General features: G+C 35.1%; 1 long non-coding RNA gene across 1 annotated transcript; it reads right to left on the reverse strand.

The window, feature by feature from the left end:
• Positions 1-803: 803 nt before the first annotated feature.
• Positions 804-6,483, reverse strand: LOC147381441 (uncharacterized). The gene is made up of 3 exons (XR_015174572.1): positions 6,193-6,483; positions 4,143-4,255; positions 804-1,405 (listed from the first exon to the last, which is right to left on the reverse strand). It is a non-coding gene; the product is annotated as an uncharacterized LOC147381441 (long non-coding RNA).
• Between the last annotated feature and the right edge of the window lie 3,442 nt (positions 6,484-9,925).

Raw genomic sequence — 9,925 nt, forward strand, 5'->3', positions numbered from 1 at the left:
CGGATTCGGAGGCGGAGCGGTGGTAGTAGAGAAGGGGTAGGCATCCCAAGTCTCACATTTTTAATTTATTAATTTTTTTTTGAGATTTTTGAATTTATTGAATTAATCAAAATGCCACGTGTTGGCAAATAGGACTTTTTAGGCCCATTGGTGAACTTTTTCGAAAATTTAGCACTTCTAGTTTTGGAAGCGGAGCGGTGAATATTGGGAAAGCGTAAGGTAGGCCGAGTCCTTTTGGTGGGCCTCCTAAACCATCGAGAGGTCTTAGGGGCCTCGGTTTAGTCAAAATGTCACTTTTCAATGACTTGGGCCCTTAAGGCCCGTTGGCCCATTTATTTGGAAAATCGATATTTTTGGGCTCTTTCGAGTAGTAGCCCATTCAAATTGAGATGTCTACAAATAACATCCAATGATAAGGTAGGAAAATTTCTTGGCAAATTTCTTTATACCAAAAACGATTTTCAAAAGTGTCTTAAAAGTGAAGAAACCTCACAAACCAAGCCCATACTTCATTCCTTCCTTTTGGTTGAAGGTGTGTATAAGGGTCTTCTTTGAAGACTTTGTAGGAAATTGGGATAGGGTGTGTCGAATGGTTATTGAGTAGTCCCCTTTGTATTGGTTCTTACTTGGTTGGTCATCTCGGCCAATCTTGCCCTTTTTAATGAATTCTTACTTATCAATAGGAAAAAAAAAATGATAACTTGGGTGAGCAAAGGCTACCATGCAAGATGGTCAATTTGAATAGCCCTTCACATTAACTCTTTAAGTATTTCACATTAACTAGTATAAGAAAAAGCGGCCAACTTCACCAGATTTTGGGTTTTTGATATGGACTAAGTATTGTAATAAAACAAAGATTTTGTGTATGTGCATCTATTAATCCACTTTATTATAATAAAAAAATTATAATTATTGTATATAATTTGAATCATCGAAAATAATCAAATTACTCAGATGGGTCAACTTGGTATATCTACCTGGTTTTAAAACCATGCACCTAAGACAAATACATTTAAACTAAGAAATTTATTCAAATGGTTCAACGATCAAACTAAGAAATTGTCCAAAATTTTAAGTTCAAGAGACCTTGTAGATTAGTAAGAGGAGTTATACCTGCACAGCCTTAGCAATGTTGAAAGCAACCCCAGAGGCAACAGCCCCTATCAAAGTGGTCTGGAAGGCACTCCTAAATGGCTTGTTTCCAGTAAAATGACCCTTCACATATCCAAAGAATAGCAACGCCACTAAGGTCAGGACCACAGAGAACATGACTGCCTTTTGGGCTATCGGGACAAACATGTATGGAATTAGGGGGACCAGTCCGCCTATGATGTAGGCGATTGCGATTGTTAACACACTCTCCAATGCTCTTCTTGGCTGAGGCCTCTCCAATCCGAGTTCAAACCTGCATCCATTGTTCCCATTTCGAGCCTTTGTTATAAATATTAATGGAAATGTATGACAGAAATTTATATTAGGAGGTGACACCTTTATATTGGAAAAAAATTTGAAGCGATCAACTCGTGTCAAAGAATTGAAGGAACCTTCTCCTTTACATATAAAATGTTTTGTGAAAATTCGAGATACCCTATGTTTTTAAACTCATGATATGCCCCTTGATCTCGGTATGATCTCTTATAGAATAATGAAAAATGATCTTAAAAGACTTTGATTTTTCTTCAAAGGCCCAATCATCTTCAATCTCTTGGATAAGATGAGAATGACAAAAATGACAACTACCAGGACATCTAGGTCATTTTTCTTTAGTCTATAAGGGAAGACCGAGGTCAATTGAGCATATAATCAGTTCAAAACATAGGGAGCTATCTCCAATATTCACTAGACCATGATGGGGGAATTTATCTTGATGGATTACATAAGAAGCCACATGTCATGTAAAAGAGAGGGTTTGTTCAAAATCAGACTCATTAGACTATGACTATACTCCAAACTTATAAAATAATGACTACTTATCGACCGATTTTAAAATCTGAAAATTAATGTTCTTAAAGGTTATATAACCGTTTTGTAGGGCTAGGTAATTTTGAAGAAACCCTCCAATTTTTTTGAAAATTAGAGATACCCCTTGTTTTAAAAGGGAAGAAATACCCCTTGATTTGACATGCACTTCCATGAGAAACTAAATAAAATGATTGAAATTCCCTCGTCTTTTAACTTCGCCGAGTACCCTAGATTCTTTTCTGAAAACCTTTCATCTTCAACTTTCAAGAAAAAAAATTTAGGTGTCTTCAACCGAAAGGTTCGATTTAGCTCCTTCAACGATCAAAATTCAAGAACAAGATAGGATTTGGGGGAAGGTTGAAGAAGATAGATTTTTGGGAAGAAAAGTTGTTTTGTGTGTGTGTGTGTGTGTGTATGTGTGGTTGCTCTAAGGAAATATGTTAAAGACAAGTTTGAAGAGCTTCAATATGTTTTAAAACGATAATCTTAAAATGTTGAAAACAACGATTTTGAGAAAAGAATTTTTTTTTTTTAAACCTTGGATTGGAGATGAATTATTCTAATAATTTTATGTTGAGGATTATGCATATAAGGTATTAACTGACTGTAGAATGGTGTTGAGGATAAATTCAGAGTTTTTTTATTTGTTGTAGAAGTTAAAGAACATAATATTTAGGTAATTTCCAATTAGTCTATGAGAGAAGGCCTAAGTCAAGAGGCAATGTCATCTTCAAAAAATTGAAAGGGAAAGGGATGAAATTGGATGGAGGTAAGGGTGTGGGGGCAATTGGGCATGTAAGAAGTTGAAAATAGCGGGGTATCTCAAATTAAAGGATATATAAAACCATCCAAAGATGTTTTGTAGGGGCAATTGTCCCCACATGCTCCTTACTAGCTTCACCTTTGTCTTTTTGTATCCCGAAGAAAAAGAATCATGATTTTGTGCTCATATCACATCAGTGAGCGAATTTCGAATGACATTTTTTGAGTCAATTTATTACGAATCAAAAAAATATGAATTGACTCAAAAATAAATATTACCAACTTCAATTGAGGATCACTTCAAGAATATTGGTACCACTTTTGGCGTGGTTCTTTATCAAACATAAACCTATAGTCAATTGAAAAGTAACCAAGTGGCTTGTTTGGACACATGCTCCATGCTTGGGTAGTGGATTGTCTATTGATGATGAAGAAAGGGAGGACTCTCGATGTAGGTTATTGTGTCTGGATATATATAATATAATATAAATAACAAGTAGCCCATGATGAAATGTTCATTTTCATTCTTGAGTGGGATCTACATTGGAGATCCATTAGCTCGACAATCAAGTGAAAACCATGTAATTTCGCATAGAATTTTGATAAAATGACTCCCCCACGTGGCATACTCACTCAACTCTCATTGACGTGACATGTGTGAGAATAGTAGATCTGTACTCTCTAAAATTTTTAACTGTACTTTTTATGGGGATGTGCAGTTTTGTATACCGTGGAACACAAATCTATGATTCTTGCATTTATCACGTTAGGAGAGTCAATTGAGTATGCCACGTGGGAAGTCATTTTATCATTACTCTTTAAGAATCGTGATAAAATGACTCCTCCCCCACCTGCCATACTTAATCAACTCCCCTTGACCTAACATGTGTGAGAACCATAGAGTTGTATTTCTCGGAATACACATTCTCGAGGAGTATAAATCTATGATTTTCACACTTATCATGTCAGGGGAGTCATTTTATCATTACTCTTTGAGAATTTCACATAAACGTCTTTTTAGAGACAAATTCGTTTGTCTTCCTAAAAATTAAAAGGTTAAAAAAAAAAAAAAAAAAGTCTTGATGTTGTTGAGCTAAAGCGGATATCTTACAAAAGTATCTTTTGGACCCACTAACCATCTGAGTTGGTAGCATTAGTTATCTGTTTGGATTAGCTCCGAAACAAGCTTCTGACACCATTAGTGCTGAAAACTCATTTTTATAAAGTAGCCAAATATTTGCTTTGAACTTCCAGTTTCAATGAGAAGTTACTCTCCATGGAAGCAGAAACCCAGAGCTAATCCAAATAGGGGATTTCAGAAATTTTGTTTTTTATTTGTTCTCTTTATTTAAGTTTAACAAAATATATATATATATATAGTTGGGATAGCATGGGCTAAGTGGGCCCATAAAACTTACTTCATCATGAAATCAAGCCATGCTTGGGGCTTCTTCCGAAGAGCATTCACCACGGGCGCATACTCCTGTGCTTCAAGCCCATATTGCGATAATTTCTCTCCAATCTCAGCTGCCTTTATAGTGTAAACGTTATGGAAAATTATACACTAAATAATTTCTCAACTTACATATAAAACAATTGTTAATTTTTCTTATGCATAAAAAATTTAATCCAAAATTTCATAAAATCCCGATCAATCAATCATAAGATGGTGTACATATTGAAGGCATCTTCAATTTAAAAACAAAAATACCCATATTAGGAATGCACTCAATACATGTAGTGTTATATGTGAGATGCTATGAAACCCCAAATTAACTTTTCTATATGCAAAAAATTATCCTACGACCATGTGATGATAATTATTATCTAAGTAATCAATTAAAAAATAATTATTATCTAAGTAATAAGAACCTGTATTAGGAAGGTTGATGATTTCCTTTTGTTCTCTCATGTGCACGTAGAGAAATGATTCATTGTTTCACATTTAACATAATTCGTCAATATATAAAGGGAACAATTGTAGTTCTAGCTATCTCTGGATAACTAATTTATTACTTCCTTCCGTATGGCTGGGTTTCAGTCTTTAACTGAAAATGATAATAGTAATAATAATAATAATAATTATTATTATTATAATAATAATAATAAAAAATCAATCTGATAGGTAACTTTTAATTGTAAGATTTTTACGCGGTTGATCATTATTGACCCTATTATTTTTTGGTCCGATTCTGGATAACTATCATAAAGAATTTATAAGAATTAGGTCTCATTCGGGTATCCAATGGGTACTTCAGTAGTAAATTTAGTTTTTTATAACATTTATAATAAAATTAGTAGTCCATCTGACCATTATCAAAGAGATATCTTTAATTAAATGTATTTGGGCTAATATTAAAATATAAACATAATATGAAGTGCTTAGTTTTTTAACTTTTTTTTTTTTTTTTACGTGGACATTCATTCCACATATTAAACAATTTGCACAACAAATGAATGGTCCGTATTATAATTTTCCACTATTTTGTTATCAAAAATATGTTATACTTAGAGAATTCATTGTTGATCTTAAATTTCAATTGTGGAATTACAAGTTAAATAATTTATATTTATAAATAATTATCTTTTTAATCCAATACTTAAAAACGTTATCAATCTTAATGGTTATCGCACGGGTACCCAATGATTATTGGGTAATCATTGGGTATTGTTCTAAGGATCTCATACTCATAATTGAAATCGATAAAAATGTGAAGTATATTTTATTTAGGTTGAGAATTTGGGTGTATGTGGAACCAGCTCAGAATGGATCATTGATACCCCCTAAGTGCAACACTTAAGGTGTATTTGATCAAGCTCTTTAATTGCTCAGCGAATATCCAAGAATCAAAGCGACAACTCTCTCTCTCTCAAGAAACTCTCAAATTAGGATCATTTTAATTACCAAAACGTGATGGTGCGAAATGGCAGGTTTTTCAAGTGGCGAGATTGAATGTTTAAAGTGATAGATTCACTGGTTTTCCCTGCAAAGTGAATCTCACATTTTTGTAATAGTAAACTCGTCAAAAGTTGATTACATTTTCGTAAATATCACTTTTGGTGATATAGACACAGCCACTTGGCCTCGGTCTACTATTGAAGACTAACAGAAAATGACCTAGACACCCTCCTCTTTTGAAGATGTAACTAAAAATAAAAACCCCCCTATTTTTCTCTCAAAATCAGTCATCTTCGATCAGACATTATTGTTGAAGATAAGGGCATTTATGTCATTTTGGGTGACTCTAATCACCTGTAAATTTTAGGGGTTTTTTTTTTTTTTCTGAGAAAGATAAGGAAAACAATTGCTCTCCATCAAACAGCCAGTTGATATGCTAGAGTTTCCAAAGAACAAAAAAAAATATATATATCTCTAGAAAACCTCTACTAATCTCTAGGAAATCTGTGTCTTTCCTCTTATCTCAACCGTCTGTTTGATAAAAGAAAGAGAGGAAATGAGAATCATACCCTCCAAGCCCCATAGAGATGGCTCCAACAGCGACTTCAGCAAGGCCAGCGGTGAGAATGATAGAGGACGACGCGTTCGCACCAGAGAGTCCAGCAGCAAGAGCGAAGGGGACAGTTAGACCGTCCGATACGCCAATGATCACATCTCTCACGATCTCTCCCGCTGTGAAGTGCTTCTCCGCATGATGATGAAGTAGCGAAGTTCCAGTGCTCCCCTCTTCCCTTGCTTCTGCTGCTGCGGCCGTTATTTACTTTTTGGAATCACACCCAAATATAGTGGAAAACATGGTAATATTATATAATAAGTGTCAACCCGTGACCACGAGCAAATATACTATTGGATGGTCTTGGGATGCGTCTGTGTGAATATCGAAGAAGATAGGGATTTGCGAATGTAAATGCGTTTATTTGTTGGACTTTTCTAGCCTAAACCCAGATGGGTGGAAAAACATAGATTTACTAAAGATTAGCAAAACTTTTCATAGAGATACATTTTTCTTTGGAATCCCTAGTATCCTAACCGTCAACTCGATTGACTGAGCCAAGCGTGAGTGAGGCTAGCATTTTCTTTCCTTATTTGTTTGGACATATGCTTTTTTTTTTCTGGATACTTTTAGGTGGTTTAGATTTTAATAGATAGTGAACCATGTTTTCAAACTGATGCCATGAATGCTTTGACCTCAGTCTTCTCTAATAATTTAACCGAGAATACCCTCATCTTCAACATGTGCCAAAAATCCTTTATTCATGGTATTTTAGAAAGACCCATCTGACAGATTGATGATACAAGGCTTACCCCCATGATCATTATTGTTGCCTTTTTTTTAATGATTTAACAGATTGATGATACAAGGCTTGCCCCCATGATCAGCATTGTTGCCTTTTTTTTTAATGATTTAACAGTGAAATTTTGAATTTTTTTTATTATAATTCAAATGCTCTTCAAATACTTATATTTATAAATCAAAATTAAAATTATAAAAAATCAAATTTCCCTGTCAAATGTTGAAATAACATTAAAATGGATAAGTCAGAATCAAAGATGCTTTCATCGAGATCTCACTTTTATTTTGATGAAAAAAAATCTATGATTTTGATACACATCCACGTCAGAAATGTCCCCCACTATGTACATTTTAATGTTACTCCAACACAATTCGAAAAAATAAATAAATCATATGTTGGGTTAAGAAGAGGTTGAAAATGAAAATGATCGATTAGGTAAAGTTGATTTATAGATTAAAATTAATTCACCATAAAAGAGATTAAAGATGACTTAGTTCTGGCGAGAAAAATATCAAGGATTTTTGGGCTAAAGATTGAGGATTAAGGCATTTAATAGTTTTCTATTAATCTATTAGAGAAGATTGAAGTCAAAGTAGCATGCCATCAATTTGAAAACATAGAGATATCTCAAAAATTAACAAAACAGTGAAGAGTATGACTAAATTACTAGTACTTTATGTGACGTCGATAATGGAAGAGATAACTCTGCACATACTATTTTTTAAAGGCGCATGAGAAAGTATGCATGTGGGAACATAGTGATAAAATGACTGTGGCGCCCCGCCAAACGCTAACACAAATCCCAAGGCCAAATCCCAAGGTACTAGGTGGCACCTCGAAATTTAGGCATGATCTCCTCTGTTTATGTTAGCGTTTCACGGAACTCAAATCTGATAAACCAATTTATAACAAAACCTGTATATAAAATGTAGATACAAGAAAATAACAGCGAAAGACTAATTACATCTAACATGTAAGTAGATCAGAGTGCGGAAGATTTATCAATATACAAGCTTACCAAAACACTCTCACTCTAACATAGGCCTAAACTCTCAATCCAAAAACTACGTATACCCTGGGTGAAACTGACAACACTAAGGGATGTGGCCCTAGTGCTCACCAGGCAATAAACTCTGATCGTCGATCTGATCGACCAGATACTCCTCAATTACTGACTCTACGCCTGCCTCGGTAGCTGCAAATGCTGAAACTAAAAAAAATAGGAAGGAAAGGGTGAGTAACAATGGTTACCCAGTAAGTCCACAGCCAATTCCTACTAATAACCCTTCCTAAGCATGATCGAATAAAGCATACTGAACATTTTAATACATGCAAGGTTTTACAAGATAAAATACGATCAACTGGTACATATAGCCAGGGATGAGCAACTAAACAGTTCTAAAAATTACACATAACATCAATCATCCATACTCATTATACATTTCCCATTTTATGCAAATAATGTTGACAACATTGAAATAATAGACATGCTTCTCAATTTGTAATTCGAAATATAACGACATATACATAATACAAATGGTGGAGTATTGGAATTAAAGAGTTGGGATTCACGACTGGATCGCTCCCAGTCAGGACATGATATTCCCCACCAACATCGTAGTTCCTGATTTTGTGGCTGGTCGTGTCTACCACGCTTGCGGAACCATTTATCCGGCTCAGGCTGGCCGTTTGACGTGACCGTAAGCAATGGGTTTCTTTTCGATGTGTCAGAACATTCGACTACTACTAGATTGTTAGTGATCACTAACTAATCATCTTCGTCTATGCCTATCAGGCGTGCATGTGATTCCCAAATGACACTCCACTCGTATACGACCACCTTTACAATACACGTTCACTGGTAAAGATAAGTAAGGAATGAACCCGGATTCCAGTTGTGACTCCACTCTCATACGCGTCCCATACCACGTATGAGTTTGGTGGTCCCTACCGTACATCCCAGGATAGTGCACCTCTCCGGATGATGTGATGCACTATCCCTTCAGGCATTCAAAAACCCTTTAACAGCTCACAAAATAGTTACGTACATATATGATTTTTCATTTAAAACAAAAGAGAAATTAACAGAACAGGGTTGAGAATGGATATCCAGTTCCTACCATGCAACCGTGGCCAATCGGCTTAAAATAAACAACAGTACTCAGCGCACGCGCTAACATAATCGGAAATAAACATGCAACCCTTTCATTAATAACCTGGATATCCTTTCACCAACCTACACACAACATACAATGTAGAATGTAGACATCACCCCTCGGGCGTGATTCTGACATTTTACCGTTCATTCCCTTTTTCCATTCTCTTGACATTCTCACTTTTCATCTTTTCACATCGACCATCCATTTTCAATATTTCAAAGTCGTTATTTTGATCTTTTCACTGAAAACCATCGAAGTTTATAAAAAAACAAAGTCCCAGCGATGCTCGGGACCAAGGCTGTTAAAAATAGAGAAAGCTGGTAAAATTTTGGCTAAGTGTCAGAAACTCAATTTTTCAAAGTTCTCGAAATTGAAAATGGGTTTTTCGAAATGAAAGTCTCGATCATGAGATTCGACACCATATAGTTTTTGTAATCTAATTCAAAGGAACGCGAAAGTTATTTCATTTTGAAAACTTGTCGAAAACGTCAAAAATTACGTTTTGTTCTTGAAACCAAAATTCGGATTTCGATCCTTTGAGATTTGGATCTTAAAATCATTCCTATTATTCCGAAATAGGGGGTAAAACCTTAATTTCATTAAAGAACTTAAAGTAAATGTAAATGTTTTTAATGAAATAAAGGGTGAAAAATAGTGTATAAGGTGTGAGGAAGTCAGGCCAAGAGTCAGAGTCTGTTTCTGACTCAGAACAATGATGTCGGCAGCAGAACCTTGTTCTGTCAGTGGAACCGACATATTGGTCAACTGCAGATGTCAGTGGGACCGAC

Source organism: Akebia trifoliata, unplaced genomic scaffold, assembly GCF_017979445.1.
Source record: "Akebia trifoliata isolate Shusen 1 unplaced genomic scaffold, ASM1797944v1 Contig00492, whole genome shotgun sequence".
Lineage (NCBI taxonomy): Eukaryota > Viridiplantae > Streptophyta > Magnoliopsida > Ranunculales > Lardizabalaceae > Akebia > Akebia trifoliata.